Source organism: Sapajus apella, unplaced genomic scaffold (assembly GCF_009761245.1).
Source record: "Sapajus apella isolate SASKATOON/1434 unplaced genomic scaffold, GSC_monkey_1.0 scaffold32, whole genome shotgun sequence".
Classification (NCBI taxonomy): domain Eukaryota; kingdom Metazoa; phylum Chordata; class Mammalia; order Primates; family Cebidae; genus Sapajus; species Sapajus apella.
The window spans coordinates 10,331,067-10,347,056 of record NW_022436972.1 but is presented as its reverse complement, the minus strand read 5'-3'; the positions used below and the strand labels follow the sequence as shown (position 1 = coordinate 10,347,056).

General features: G+C 40.5%; 1 pseudogene; it reads left to right on the top strand.

Annotated features, from left to right (window-relative positions):
• The first annotated feature begins 6,821 nt into the window (after nt 1-6,821).
• Nucleotides 6,822-7,715, top strand: LOC116562185 (annotated as a pseudogene).
• The last annotated feature ends 8,275 nt before the right edge of the window (nt 7,716-15,990 follow it).

The following is a 15,990-nucleotide window of genomic DNA, read 5'->3' as shown; positions in this document are numbered from 1 at the left end:
GAATAGAAACAATATTTGCATTCATACAACATCTATTTTTCCAAGATCTCATTTTGCTTTCCATCTTAAATAAATGATCCCTTGAAAGTACTCTTAAGCCTATCTTGTCTTTTAAGAATCCGTCTAACGCTCTCTATGTGTGTCCCTAGAAACGATTTTCTTTGAAAAATGAGCCTTTTTTGATCTATGGCTTTCAATTACACAACTCAGTCTATCTTAAGATGTAAAAGCATCATAATTTTTGCTTTAGCTCTCTGTAGCCTGTTTTATAAAGTTTATTTGCCAAAGGACCTTAGGAAATTATTATTTCTGGAAGCCTTTAGAAGTAGGAGAGATCTTATGGAGGCTAAAGCAACTCCATCTTGGATGCTAATCCATCAAGTTGACTTTGGATTAGCTCCGGTTCTGGGAATGCCTCTAAGATTTCCATTTTGTCTACTGTTCCTTGTGTAAGAGCTTGCACTTGTGCAGGTTCCCATAGTACTCTTTCCTTTCCCTACGAGTTCTGTTCCTTCCCTTGTGGTACATAAGCCCTGGATCTAGTGGATAAGGGTGTGAGGATCCACCATCTTATCTTGCTCTTGCCTGGGTCCAGGACATAATGGCTTCTGTTTTTAAGTCCCTATTAAATGTTTCTTTCTGAGAAACTGAATTTGTCATCCTCTTTCTTCCACCTCAGCTTCCTTGGATTTTGGGGGTAGGTTTGCATAGGCCTGCTCACTGCAGAACAGATCTTTACTCTTGTTCATGTATTAATGCAGCTCTACTTGAAGGAAAAACTGATTGATAGACACACTGGTACCTCTGGAAAAGAGCTGATGCAAACTAGTTGTAGACATGTTGTCCCAAGGCTTGATGGTACCTGTAGGTGGAAACCTAGGCAGATGGAAATCAGAATCAGGGCTTGGCAGAGAGGTCAAGACTTCCATGAGGCTCATCCATTCAGGAATGGTGGTGAAAGCTGTGAAAGTGTGATATTCAATAAAAGAGAAGAGGACCAAGGACATACCTAGGGTGAGGGAGGAGGAGAAAAGGAAGAATCCATGTGGGAGTCTGGAGGGGTGCTCTTGGAAAGGCTGGAGGAAAACTAAGGGAACTGTGGCATCCCAGGAGGAGAGCATTTCAAAAGCTAAGACAGGTCAGCTATGTCAAATGGAAACTGAAAATAAGGCCACTGTGTTTGGTAACTCAACTCTGATGATGACGATTTATTATAGTTAGATAACCTTGAAAGAACTGGGATAAAAGAATAGTCAAGAAAGAAGGAAGCCAGCCGGGCGTTGTGGCTCACGCATGTAATCCCAGCACTATGGAAGGCCGAGGCTGGTGGATCACCTGAGGTCAGGAATTTGAGACCAACCTGGCCAACATGGTGAAACCCCGTCTCTAGTAAAAATACAAAAATTAGACATGCATGGTGGCGGATGCCTATAATCCCAGCTATTTGGGAGGCTAAGGCAGGAAAATTGCTTGAACCCAGGAGGCGGAGGTTGCAGTGAGCTGAGATCGTGCCACTGCACTCTAGTCTGGGCGACAAAGGGAGACTCCATTTCAAATGAATGAATGAATGAATGAAGCTAAAAGGAGCTGTGGACAAATAAATGCCTTAGTAACAACACAGAGGCAGGATAGGTATGATGCTCCCTAGAATTGCTAGGTGGGAAAGGTTAGAAATAGGATACTAGCTAAAAGGGCACTGAGATCAAGTGATTTAGGGTAGAGACATCTATGCAAATCTGTGGGCTGACTGGCAGAATCCAGAACAGAAGGAAAGGGTGAAGGTAATGTTACAAGAAGAACCCGAGAAACCAAGTCCCAGAACAGAAGGGAAGGGATGGGATCAAAGTTGTATGCAGGAGTAAACCTTAGAAATGAGAATGTGAATCCAGGTGTCTTCTGCCCTTCCTCCCATTCCTAGCCTTAAAGATTCCATTGAACTTGACTAGTGGAGTCATCTTGGAACATGAGGACATGTAGTCAAAAACAATGAAGGGGTCACTGATGGCAACAATGTTCATTTTGCCAGTGTTGAAAGGAGCCCTGTATACTGTATACCAGACACCTAATACTGCCAAATCCGTTTATTTCAACCTTTGCAATGGTGTTACATGAATGTGGCTGGCACTGCATGAAAAGTTGCAACTACCTGCCCAGTGGAGAGGAGCAGAAAGTGCATCGGGGAGTCATTTCCCAATAGAAAGGGGTTGAGGCCTAACAGACATTTCACATTTAGTGTGCATAGGACATAACTAACGTGTTCCATGAAATTATTCATGAGAGTGACATCTTTGGCAAGTAATGGATGAAAAGGAAACTTTGCCTAGAAGGAAAGGCAGGGTTGGGCTTGTGACTGAAGCTTGGGAGTACAATGTTATCACCTGGGAAGACTGGTCTGCTCAAGGGCCTAACAGGAGACTCAAGTTCACTTTAGGACAGGCCTGTGGAAACCCTGAGAGCACCAGCCAGAACGAGGTCACCATTCAACCCTTCTGTCCTACAAGCCTTCCTTCTTCCTGATCCTATTACCCCCCCAAAGCTTCCCACCCCCAACCAAAATGCCCTGGCTTAACATCAAGGGGCTTTCTTTGCTGCTTCCCTCCTGTGCTTTATGCCTTGGGAATGTAGCTATCGGCCTTGATCCTCCCTGGTCATTGCCTGGCTGAGAACAAACGTATCTCAATAGCAACCTAATTATTATGTAGGTAAGTCAAGAGATATTCTTGAGAATTTAAAGGGGTATAAATGCCGGAGGTGGTAGTTTCCTCCATGGGCTTTCACACAAACTAGAGATAATGAGGTTCTAACCAGTAGATTACACTTCCTCCTATATTTGACAAGGAAGTAAAGACTTGCTAATGTTTAACATTTACCATTATTACTTTGAATTCACATACTATCTATCTTTTTGCTTTGAGTTTAAAACACTCAGTGTGACATTTTCTCAGTTTTAAAACCAGACTCTTAACTCTCAAGGAGCTTTGTTAGATTGCAATAAGATTTATACTTGCATTCTAAGTTGAATGAGAAGTAGTGCAGAAAGAGAACATCTTTACATCTAGTCATCTAAAAAAAAAATCTCGGGCATAATCCTTCTAGACAGGCATCCCAGTACAACACTTAAATGCTACCAAAAGCTTAGATAAAATAAAATATGATTTTGATCAAGCATAATGAATTAGTAAAATGTCAGTCTGTGTTATTTTCAAATGAGATAGGAAATGCATAATGGCTGGTAAATTGCCTTTCATTAGAAAACCACAAAATAAAACTGTAAGCTTTTTCTAAGTATTTATTTCTGAATTTACATGGTTTTGATGTATTTACCAACCACGCTTAGGCTTCCTGAGTTATTAAAAAGATAAGCTGCTTCACAGAATGAGTCAAACTATAAACCAATTAAACTTTACTGAGGGGCAAAATTCCCTGCACTTTTCTATCTTTTTGAGTTTCATGGCTGTGTGACTATCCTACTTTCCCAAGCCTATGCACCTTCATTTGTTGAAAATTTTGCCACATAACTCACGAAGGCCTGATTTCCAGAACTCCTGCCATAGTTATAGATAGCATTAACATTCTGGTGAAGAATCCATCCAGACTTCAACTTGAACTCCTTAATGTTTAACTTTTACTTCTATTCTGCATGAGCTATCCATCCTCAACTTCATTCTCACCAAGAAGAACTTCATTTTAGTAGTTGTCAACGTCAATATGAAAAGAACCTGTGACCACAGCCTTTTAGTTCTCCAGTTTTCACCCACCATGCCCAGAGAGTCCTTTGGTCCCCCAAGCTCCCATTCCCCTCATTGCTTCCCTTCCTTCTATTCCATCCCTGGGTAGAAACGAGAGGCATCTCTCCAACTGTTCTCTTGCCTGGGCCTTTATTTCCACCGGTAGTATCAGCCTGCTGTGTTCTGACTGTGGTTAATGTAAAATCGGTCTTTTCTGTCCCTTGAAGCAGGTGCTAAATGCTGAAGGAAACCACAGGTCATTTTCACCACATACTTTTGGTCTCGAATTTCAGTGAGATTCTCAAAGCTATCCTTTGGTGATTCTCCAGGGAACAGCCTCTTGCTTTCTTCCCAGGGATTCTTGCCTTTTCCTTAAGCCCCAACCTCCCTGCTGACATTTCCTATCTCTCAGCACATGACACTGTCTCACACTTCACAGTGAAAGGCAGAAGCTTTCAGGCACAAATATCACCACTCCCATTCCTCAGGGTTCCTGCCTTTCCCATGAGGCCTCTTGGTGGACACATATACTAAGATCTCAGCTAGACAGAAGGGATTTGTGTTAAACTGGGGCAGAGTCCGGGTCATTATATCAGGATGTTGGAAAACATTTTTTGCAGCTACGTTTGTTCAGTTTCGTAGCAACTAGCTTTCCAGCTCATAGATAATGAAAATAAGGACTGGGTAAGAGAGTGGGTTATTTAATCCATGGGTATTTGTTGAGCACACATTATGGAAATAGCCCTTAGGCCCCATGGACCCAGTGATATCGACAGCGTCTCATTCATGTTTCATAGATGCTCACTGAATGAGTGAATTAGATAAATGGATGAACAAATGTGGTAAACAGTCCCTGAAGTGAAGTAATGAATGAAAAATTAACTGCAAGTTGAGTATCCCTTATCTAAAATGCTCGGGACTGTGTTTTAGATTTCAGATATTTTCAGATTTTGAGTATTTGCATATACATAATATCTTGGAGATGGGACCTAAATCTAAACACAAAATTTATTTACGTTTCATATACACCTCAATACATAGCCTGAAGGTAATTGTATCTGATATGTTTCATATTTTGTGCATAAAAAAAAGTCTGTGCTAAGTACTTATGGAACTTTCCACTTGTAGTGTCAAGTTGGTGCCCAAGAATGTTCAGATTTTGGAGCGTTTCAAATTTCAAGTTTTCAGATTAGGCATGCACAACCCGTATGAGAAATTTTTCTGCTCAGAAGGAGCATATACTCTAATTTAGAAATACCTTACTAGGACATTATGTAATAAAGTTTTGAAATGTGTGGAATTGAAAATTAGAGACAAGGTAATGTATAAGAAGGTGCTAATTATGTAGTCCAGGCAGGGTAATTCAGGCAGAAAGTTTCTTTTTCTTTTTTTTAATACAGGAGAGATCACATTATCCAACACTGCATATTCTAGGTTCACAATATATCTCAGGAAAGAGAACGAATAAATGCTTCATATTGCTAGAGAAAGGGGATGTTGGACCATGAGATTTAAGGCAATATAGAAAGAAAAAGGGAATTTCTTCTAGGGAGCACGGCCAAAGGAAAACCATAAAAAGGCAATGTGAAAATTGCGGACAGTGAAAACTGTGTCTGGGGAATGACAAGATCAGTTTAACCTGTCCATTAAAATTGATAGATAGAACTTGTGTGTGTGTGTGTGTGTGTGTGTGTGTGTGTGTTACAGAAATTCCAACTTAGGGACTAGTTTGTTAGGAATTTAGTAATACTCTTAGAGCACAGTTTTGATGGTGCACTCATATTGGATGAAAAATGCTTTTGCTTATGATTATATCCTAGGAGCTTGCAAGAATAAGTCATTTATTCTTGTTCAATAGTTGGTAAAGAGTTGATGTCCCTAATAATTACACAGAAACCTTTCGGAGCCTCTTTCAGATGCGAGCTGAGACCCTAAACGCTTTGGGAAGTATAATATTTACAAGAAAATCTCAGGGTGGGCGAAGGAAGGCATGCATAAGCAGTTTGTAATACCTAAAAACCGGATTTGTAAATATTTCCCGTTAATATGTGGTCACCACCAGGGGGCGAATTCCTTTTCACTTGCGAAAATAGCTGCCAGAGGGAAGGAAAACTGCTTCCACCAGAGCTAGTGGAGAAAAAAAATCCCTGATCCACTTTACAGCGTCATAGAAGACAGTGAAGTTCTCCTCTTTTGCCAGGGGTAGGCTTATAACATTAATTGCATTTCCCTCATAAAAATGCCTTAAATAATGTCACCTTCTGACACGAATACAAGGGATAAGCAGGCACGTCACATGGCGAGAGTGGGAGCAAGAGAAAGGTGGGAGGAGGTGCCACACGCCTTTAAGCAACCAGATCTCATGTGAACCGACTTATCACCAAGGGGATGGCCTAAGCCATTCATGAGGGATCCACTGCCATGATGCAAACACTTCCCACCAGGCCTCACCTTTAACATGAGAGATTATATTTCAACATGAAATTTGAGCGGGGACAAATGTCCAAACTATATCATCTATGAAATGGAGTGTTAATTAATTCCAGCCCACAGGGCAGGTGGGATGCTCAATGAGCTGTAACAGGGGTTTTGAAATTTGAGGGTGCATTGGAATTACCCCGAGGGCTTGCTAAAGCCCACGCTACGGGTTCCCACCCCCAGAATTTGTGACTCGGTGGGTGGAGGATGGAGCCTGAGAACGGGCATGTCTGGCCAGTTCCCTGGTACGGCTCAGTGAGTCCATAAGCAATGCTGCTGGTCTAGTGACCACCCTTTCAGAACCACAGCTTTCCTTCTGAAACACTCATGGAAACCTGGTCCTCATGATTTATTAGTCTGTTTCTTTGCCTGCTCCCTGTGTAAATCCTTCTGTTGCTCTATGGTACAGCCCTTCAGTTCAGTACCCGGCATCTGAAGTTCCAGCTCAGACCTTTTGAGCCGGCAAGCCTGCTGGGTTCAGTCTGACCTCACCAATAAAGAACACAATGGGTTTTCGGTGTCTAGTAGAAATATACTGCATGGCACATCTATAATTCTAAATTTTCTAGTAGCCACATTAAAAAAAAAATGAGGAAGCCATGCATGTGGGGATCCTAGCGAGTGGCTGTTTCTGTGAGGCGGCTGTGGAAGGTATGAGGAGGCTGTGCGTTAATAAAGGAGAACACTGAAAACCCGGTGGATTCAAAATCCATTAAAAACTTGGAACCAAAGGTCAGACATGGAAGCGAATCAATGGACTGTGGAATATCCTTGGACAATAGTTATAAAATGGATTATCCTAAAATGGGTTTATGTATAATAATTAATAATAAGAACTTTCATAAAAGCACTGGAATGGCATCTCGGTCTGGTACCCATGTCGATGCAGCAAACCTCAGGGAAACATTCATGAACTTGAAATATGAAGTCAGGAATAAAAATGATCTTCTACATGAAGAAGTTATGGAATTGATGCGAAAACTTTCTAAAGAAGATCACAGCAAAAGGAACAGTTTAGTTTGTGTGCTTCTGAGCCATGGTGAAGAAGAAATAATTTTTGAAACAAATGGACCTATTGACCTGAAAAAAATAACAAGCTTTTTCAGAGGGGATTGTTGTAGGCGTCTAACTGGAAAACCCACATTTTTCATTATTCAGGCCTGCCGTGGTATAGAACTGGAATGTGGCATTGAGATGGACCACGGTGTTGATGATGGCATGGCGTGTCATAAAATACCAGTGGAGGCCGACCTCTTGCATGCATACTCCACAGCACCTGGTTATTATTCTTGGTGAAATTCAAAGGATGGCTCCTGGTTCATCCAGTCGCTTTGTGCCATGCTGGAACAGTGCACCCACAAGCTTGCGTTTATGCACATTCTTACCCAGGTTAACCAAAAGGTGGCAGCAGAATTTGAGTCCTTTTCCCTTGATGCTGCTTTTAATGCAAAGAAACAGATTCCATGTATTGTTTCCATGCTCACAAAAGAACTGTATTTTTATCACTAAAGAAGTTGTTGTGTTTTTTTTAGTTTGTAAGCCAAGTGAGAAGACAGTATATTTGGTACTGTATTTCCCTCTCATTTTAACCTACTCTCATGCTGCAGAGAGTACTTTGAGACATACTCCTTCCATCACATAGAACCACTATGAAGCTACCTCAAACTTACAATCAATTAAATGCAATTGAATTTAATTAGGGATAAATAAAAGCGGATACTGGTGCAATCATTATGAGAGGCAATAATTATTAATTTACAGCTTTCATGATTGGCAAGTTATAATGACGCTATGCTATGAATTTTCAAGTAATTGTGAAAAAGTTAAACATTGAAGTAATGAATTTTTATGATATTCCTCCCTCTTAAGGCTGTGTATTCTAGTTTTGTCAAACTATAGAAATGACGGTGTGAAAGAACTTGGGCATCTGTGTGCATGGTCAAAGGCTCAAATCTTTATTTTAGAATTGGTATACAAAGATAAATCAACTGCATTTTCAGACCATTTATCTGGGATTAAGTTTGTTTTGTGACGTTTGTCCTGAACACCTTTGTTGCAAATTTAAAAAAATAATAATGTTTAATATTGAGAAAGACACTATGTGTTTTATGTGAAAGAAAGGGTGAGCAAACTAAGTTGACTCTTTTAAGGCTAAAACATAACATTGATAGAGGGGTGGAGTTTCAACTGTGAGGTGCGGTGCTATGATGCAGCCGATCTACCAGCATAAATATCTTCTCATTTGTTCCTATGCAAATCAGTTGAGCTTCACATACCAGCAATATATCTGAAGAGCTATTATTAAAAAAAACCCCAAACTGTTGATTACTAGACAGGTAATGTGAATAAATTCTTTTTTTTTTTTTTTTTTGAGACGGAGTTTCGCTCTTGTTACCCAGGCTGGAGTGCAATGGCGCGATCTCGGCTCACCGCAACCTCCGCCTCCTGGGTTCAGGCAATTCTCCTGCCTCAGCCTCCTGAGTAGCTGGGATTACAGGCACGCGCCACCATGCCCAGCTAATTTTTGCATTTTTAGTAGAGACGGGGTTTCACCATGTTGACCAGGATGGTCTCGATCTCTTGACCTCGTGATCCACCCGTCTCGGCCTCCCAAAGTGCTGGGATTACAGGTGTGAGCCACCGTGCCCGGCCGTAATGTGAATAAATTCTATAGGTACATATGAAAATACAACTTAAATAATAAAAAGTGGAATGTAAGGAAAGCAGTAAATGGATGGGCTGGGCTGAGCTGTCTGTAACTTGAGAGCAGATGGTTTGAGCCTGAGCAGAGACGTGACACAGCCTGTTCCATAAAGGCAGAGGCATAGTCCATGGTTTCAGGACAGGCCTGCAGCTCGCTTCTCTATACACACTGGTGTGTGTGGAGAATGCTGCCAGGGGACCATTGCCAAGTAAGAAAGTGAACAGAATCAGAAACTTCTCAAGTGGAAATGTTCTAAAGATGGTGAGCCACAATAAAAATCATAGTACTCTTTGTAGTAAAATTCTTAAGCATGTTATTTTCTGTTGAAGTTTACAATCAAAGGAAAATAGCAATGTTTTATACCATCTACTGAAAGAAAAGGACTATGGCACATAGGACTCTAGGTGGCATCCAGCCGGAGGCCAGAGCTGAGCACCCAGCCCAGGAGGCAGGCTCCAGGCCTCCTCGCTCAGCAGGTGCTGAGCCATCCCTGCACTGAGTCTCACTGGCTTTCGGTCTGACATTACTCGGGACATTTCTTGTTGCTCAAAAAATGAACTTGGCATTTGTTAATGACAGTTTTTAAAAAAAAATTTTTTACTAGATCTGTAATTTTTGTTAGTACACATAGCATGTAATGGTTTGTTTCCATTTTTTATTTCAAAATATACATTCAAACTTAAAAAATAAGTAAAATGAATATTAGTTATATATTTTATTTAACCTAATATATCATCAATGATAGGATATTATCATATTACTATATTATTGGTATGGACATTATTAATAAAATATATTTCTTTTTTTGAACTTTTGAATGAAATCTTAGAAATGTGGTATGTTCTGGAACGTACTTTACCTTTCCAGTACATCTTCACTGAGAATAGCCCCATTTTAGGTGACTAAGAGCCATATGTGGTTCATGGCTCCCGGGCTGGGTGGCACAATCGTAGAGTATTTTTAAGTGGGAGAAAACTGCTGTGTATTCGCAGCATGAAAAACTCCACAGAGAGTAGCGGGTTCTTTATGTTACAGACTCTTCTGTCACCAAAGAGGTATAACCTCTCCAAAGGCCAGGCGTCCTTGCCTGAGAAAACTGAAGGTCTAGGCCTGGAATATTTTTATAGGAAGCTACACATTTCACCAGACAAAGAAAACGTCCTTTGATTTCTGTCACAATGACCCTAAAATAGTCACATTTCCAAAATAAGGTTTTTCTGCTTTGAAATTGAATGGACAACATACCCAGATTCTGATATTTCAGTCAGGCCTAGAAGTGGTGAATTCACTGCTTTTAATTCTTCCTGGGAGAAATTCTGGAAGACCATTTTGAATGGAAATCTCCAGGCAAATTGCCATGTAGGTGAATTAGAGTCACTGTCTTAGAATTCAGCTTCTCCCAGACAGTGGCCTCTAATGCTCGCACCCAGGAAGGTAGAGCCTACCCACCCTAGAGAATTTTCACAGCAGATGTGGTTGAGTATTTCATAAAGAAAATGCTTAGTCTAAATTTATGTTTTCTTTTCAGACAAGACTAAAACTTATTTTTACAATTTTTTTTTTTTTTTGAGACGGAGTTTCTCTCTTGTTACCCAGGCTGGAGTGCAACGGCGTGATCTCAGCTCACCGCAACCTCCGCCTCCTGGGTTCAGGCAATTCTCCTGCCTCAACCTCCTGAGTAGCTGGGATTACAGGCATGCACCACCATGCCCAGCTAATTTTTTGTATTTTTAGTAGAGACGGGGTTTCACCATATTGACCAGGATAGTCTCGATGTCTTGACCTCGTGATCCACCCGCCTCGGCCTCCCAAAGTGCTGGGATTACAAAGCAGTTCTTAATCCATAATACATTACATTTGTAAATATCTCAAGCTAAAAATCATTTAAATTTTGTTTCTTCAGAAAAGTGTCTGTGATTCATAACAGCATACTTGTATTTTCTAGTATTACTGAAATCTATTTTGAAAATGTGACTATATTTCATAGACAGAATGTCAGATGTTTTGGATTTGCTATGGAATTGCTAAAGTTGTACCATTAGCTGAGAATAAGAATAACTTTTTCTACCTGAACCTCTAAACACATCTAGGCATTTTTCAGGCACTTAGTTTATCAGGGAAAAATAATATTATTATCCTATTGAACTATATGAAACTACTGTTTTTGTAGGCCAAAAATTGTTAAATAGGGACAATTTCATGTGTATAATCATAAATAGAGAGGATAGCATTTTTCTCTTCTGTTCATTTTCCATGCCATTTAAAATTGAGTGGTAAGAAAAAAATGTAAAAGCTATGAATTTCAAATTTGCACTATTTCTAGTGGAAAAGAAATAAGGCAAAATGCTTTAGAGCTGTGATTCTCAAACTTGGCAGCCCATTAAAATCACCTGTGTGAAAAATACACTCTAAGGTGACCTCCAATGAGCCATGCCCAGTGGAATACAGAAAAGGCAAGTCACTCCCTTAGTCAGGTTTCATTTTATGGTAAAGGTGACATAAATCATTTCTATGATTACATTGTGTTGTATAAGACTCCATCTTAAAGAACTGGAGCAGAGATCTCCTGCTGGCCTTGAAGCAGTAAGCTGCCGTATTGTGAGGGGGCCTAGGAGGGGGCCATGTGACAAGGAACTGTGGGCAGCTTCCAGGAGTAGAGTGCTGCTTGGCCATCAAGGAAATGGAGACCTGAGTCCCTGAGGGAGCTTAGACAAAGATTATTTCACTGTGGAGTCTCTCCTGAGACCACAACTGACTGACAATTGAATCACAGCCTTGTGCAGAGGACTCTGTTAGGCTGTGCTCAGATTCCTAGCCCACAAAAACTGTTGGATAATAGATGTGCCATAATTTTAATCCTATAAATTTGTGGTAATTTATTTTGCAGCAACAGATTACGGCATTTCACCAGGCAAAGAAAACATCCTTAGATTTCTGTTATAGAAATCTGGGAATCATTAACAAATTGGAATATACCAGACAATGGAATCCATCAGAATCTCTGGGGCTAGGACCCAGGCATCATGGATTTTTACAGTTCCCCAGTGACTCTGATGCACAGATAGAGCTGAGAACCATTGCTGGGGAGTCAGATTGGTTTGAATTCTGGCTTCGTTCACCAGTTCCGAGCTAGGTGACCCTGTACAAGTGACTGACAGTCATCTTTCTTTGCCTCTGTTTGCTCACTTGTAAATATAGACAGGGATATTACTTTCTGAGGCTCTGTGGGGATGAAATGAGATCACATCTCTTAAATATTCAGCAGTAGCCAGGCGCGGTGGCTCACGCCTGTAATCCCAGCACTTTGGGAGGCCAAGGCATGTGGATCATGAGGTCAAGAGATGGAGACCATCCTGGTCAACATGGTGAAACCCTGTCTCTACTAAAAATACAAAAAATTAGCTGGGCATGGTGGCGCGTGCCTGTAATCCCAGCTACTCAGGAGGCTGAGGCAGGAGAATTGCCTGAACCCAGGAGGCGGAGGTTGTGGTGAGCCGAGATCGCGCCATTGCACTCCAGCCTGGGTAACAAGCAAAAAAAAAAAAAAAAAAAATTCAATTTGCAATGACTTGGCCTTGTATTTCCAGATATTTACAATATCTGACCATCTGCAGGAGGCTAATTTACAAATGTGTAATGCAAGAAAGACTGTTTGAATAGGGGCTAATATTGTGAGTGGTAGGTTTATTAGTGAATTACTTCACGAGTGTTTCCATGCCATGAAAGAGGAGCTTTGATATTCTTATTTTGATCTAGCCTGAATAACCTAAACTTGAGGAAATTTACTGTTGGGAGTGAGTGCAGGTGGGTCTGAGCTCTGAGCAAGGGATAAGATTTCTCTGAAGTGAGGTGGAGCCCTGCTGTGTGAGGCTGGAAAGAACTCCTCTCCAGGGGACATGGGTCTGAGAATCAAGAGCACAAGAGTTGGTGTGCCGTATAGGGAACTTTGTTAAGGGTTTAATAGTGGAATGATTTTTACTTAGGCAATGGGAATGTCAGGTTTGGTGAGTGTTAACAATTCCTTTCCTTCACACATTCTTGTTTATGTTAAAGTTTCTGCATGGTCTACATTTGGGGAAGTGCAGTGTTTTAAAGAATGGACAGGTCTGCAAGACTGCTAAAGACACTCAAGAGAGGCATCACTGGGTGAAAGCCATCCTCACCTATCCCCAGGGAAAGTGGGAGGAAACTCGATATCTCACTATCAATTTTATTTGAAGGGCGAGAGATCTCAGCTGGCATCTGAGCTGCTGATGGACTTTACTTTTTAAACTAAAGATATTCTGGAATATTTTTCTTCAGTGTGTTTTAGAATCGAAAAAACATTTTACCAAAAGCAGTAGTGGTGGTCCTGAAAATTTTTATGTAGATTAAAATTTTGTAAACCAAATCACAGATGTCAATTGTCATGCATAAAGATTGCATGTTATTTTATCTTGATTTTAAACTAATCTTTAATTAGCAATGGTTACTAACATGTTTTTCTGCTCTTTAATTATTTGCCTTTTATTTTCTTTTGCTGAACAAATCTTTTTAGTTAAGTGGCATCCAAACTATTTTAGTTATAAACAAACATTTTAATCTACCCAAAGTGATCTTATTTAATCTTTTTTAAAGACTATTTAAAAAATTTTAAAGCTTATTTTCTTAATCTTTTAGTAAAGCCAATAAATCTTTATAACAGGAATGGAAAACTTTATTTCATCTATTTTGTGGTTTGGATGCCAAAATATCAGGTTTGTATACATAATCACTTTCTTCAAAGGCTTTTAGTGGACCTAAAGCTAAAAGCTAAGCTCTTTGTCTAAAATTGACCTATTTATTAGGTTGGTGCAAAAGTAATTGCTGTTTCTGCCATTATAAGTAATGGCAAAATATTTTATTTATTTATTTATTTTGAGACAGAGTCTCACTCTGTCACCCAGGCTGGAGTGCAGTGGTGCAATCTCGGCTCACTGCAACCTCCGCCTCCTGGGTTCAAGTGACTCTCTTGCCTCAGTCTCCCAAATAGCTGGGACTATAGGAATGGTCCACCACGCCTGGATAATGTTTGTATTTTTTAGTAGAGATGGGGTTTCACCATATTGGACAGGATGGTCTTGAACTCCTGACCTCGTGACCCACCTGCCTCGGCCTCCCAGAGTGCTGGGATTACAGGCATGAATCACCATGACTGGCTGGCAAAATATTAATATCAATATTATAGAGAAGTAGTAGGATTAATATCAATATAAACATTAATGTTAATATCAATATGAATATTAATTCTACTACTTCCCTATGGATATCCCCATTCAACTATACCAGTGTTCTGTTGTACCCAAGTTTGCTGTGCTCACTATTCTATTCCTTCAGCCAGTGCTATTATTCCTCTGTGTTTTCTGGAACACATCCTTCTAGCTTCTTCCTTCTAGGTTCATTTTTCATCTCAGCTCTTTCCCTCAAGATGCTAATTGTAACAATTTCAACTCCAGGCTGGTATTTTCCTCCTTTCATTTCACAGGACAGCTATAATCTGGCCTTCAGCCATGCCACTTTGAAGTGTTTTTAGGCAACTGCTGTTTATATCATTAATTAAGTTATTCCACAAGTATTTATTGAGACCCCACTATGTACCGGGCACCGTGTCAGGGCTGAAGATGGAGGGGTAAACAAAATCATTTGCCCTTGAGGAATCTGCAGTCTAGTTGAGGAGATTATCATTACGAAACATCAGCTCTCCTCCCTATGCTCCCCCAATCTCACAAATAGCTGTATGATACTAATTTTTCTAGATTCAGTGAAGGAGTGCACAGGGCTCTAGGAGAAAGTATAATGAGGGATACAGCCTTAGAGAGACAGGACATGTTCCCTCTGCTCCCAGGTTCTGGTAAGTGATATTTAAGCCAAGAACCAATGATAGGTTGGAGTTTGCCAAATCAGAGGGCTGGGAAAGCTATGGAAAGTGAAAAAGAATGGCGTGGCCAAAGGCTCTAAGGCAGGCAGGCGCCAGGCTGATTGCAGTGTTAGGAAAAGGTTGTAAACTCCTTGACAGCACAGACCATGCCTTAGATCTCTGTGTACCCTGCTACGTCCTAATGGAAATGTGATTACCATTAACATAGTGATGATGTTAAATTACACAGCATTTCTTGATCTGAAAATTAGTATGTAATTTTCTATTTCAGCTTTTTTTTTGTAAACCCTGGGAATAAGAAGAGATGTGACAAGTTTTCTAAACTCATCTTTCATCTTTTGATCAGCCTCTGTTCAGTTTAAAGCATAGCAATAGAATTTCACAAGAAGCCACACCCAAAGTAATTAACTTATTGTGTGAAATCCTACCTATAGTATATAAATAGGTTTTATTTAACAGCTATGAAAGAAAAGGCACAATATTGAAAATGGTTGCCAAATAAGTTATTTATATTTTTCATCACTAAACTTTAGTTTGCTTTAGAAGGAAATGGGAAAAAAATATTTCTGTGATTACTTTCATTACTTAAAAAAATACTTGATACTCAATTTTATTGCTCAAATAATGTCCTCTGGAGTGACAGCAGTATTTCTCCTCAGAGTCCCTGTGCATGTTTCTGTTGTTGTGGAGGGAACAGGGGATCTGAGGACAAGGTGGGATGTACCAGAGAAACTGGGTGGTAACAGAAAACAGCCCCCTGCCCCCGACAGCTATGGCCACCAAAATAACCAGGATCATTCTGGAAGATCCGTCTGCCCAGTGGGGGGTAGAATTCCCCATGGTGACCTGTGACCTGTTCCCTGAGACAGGGAAGGCCAAGCAGGTCCTGGGTGGGAAGGCAGGAGGACAGTATTTCACCATGTTGCTGTTTCCTAGCCTTGAGTTGGGTACATGAGTTGAGAACTGGGAAAATGTGGGGATTCACCATCATAGACACATAAACAGATATACTCCAGCAGGCAGGCATCCCAGAGCTATGCAGAAAGGAGCCATGGCCCCTGGTTCTCCGGAGTGTACAGGCAGGCCCCCAGAGCCCTAGTTCATCTTGGTTCATACCAGATGTTCCACTGATAGTGATTATGCTAGTTATTAGAAAAGAGATCCATGTTCATTTGTGAATATTT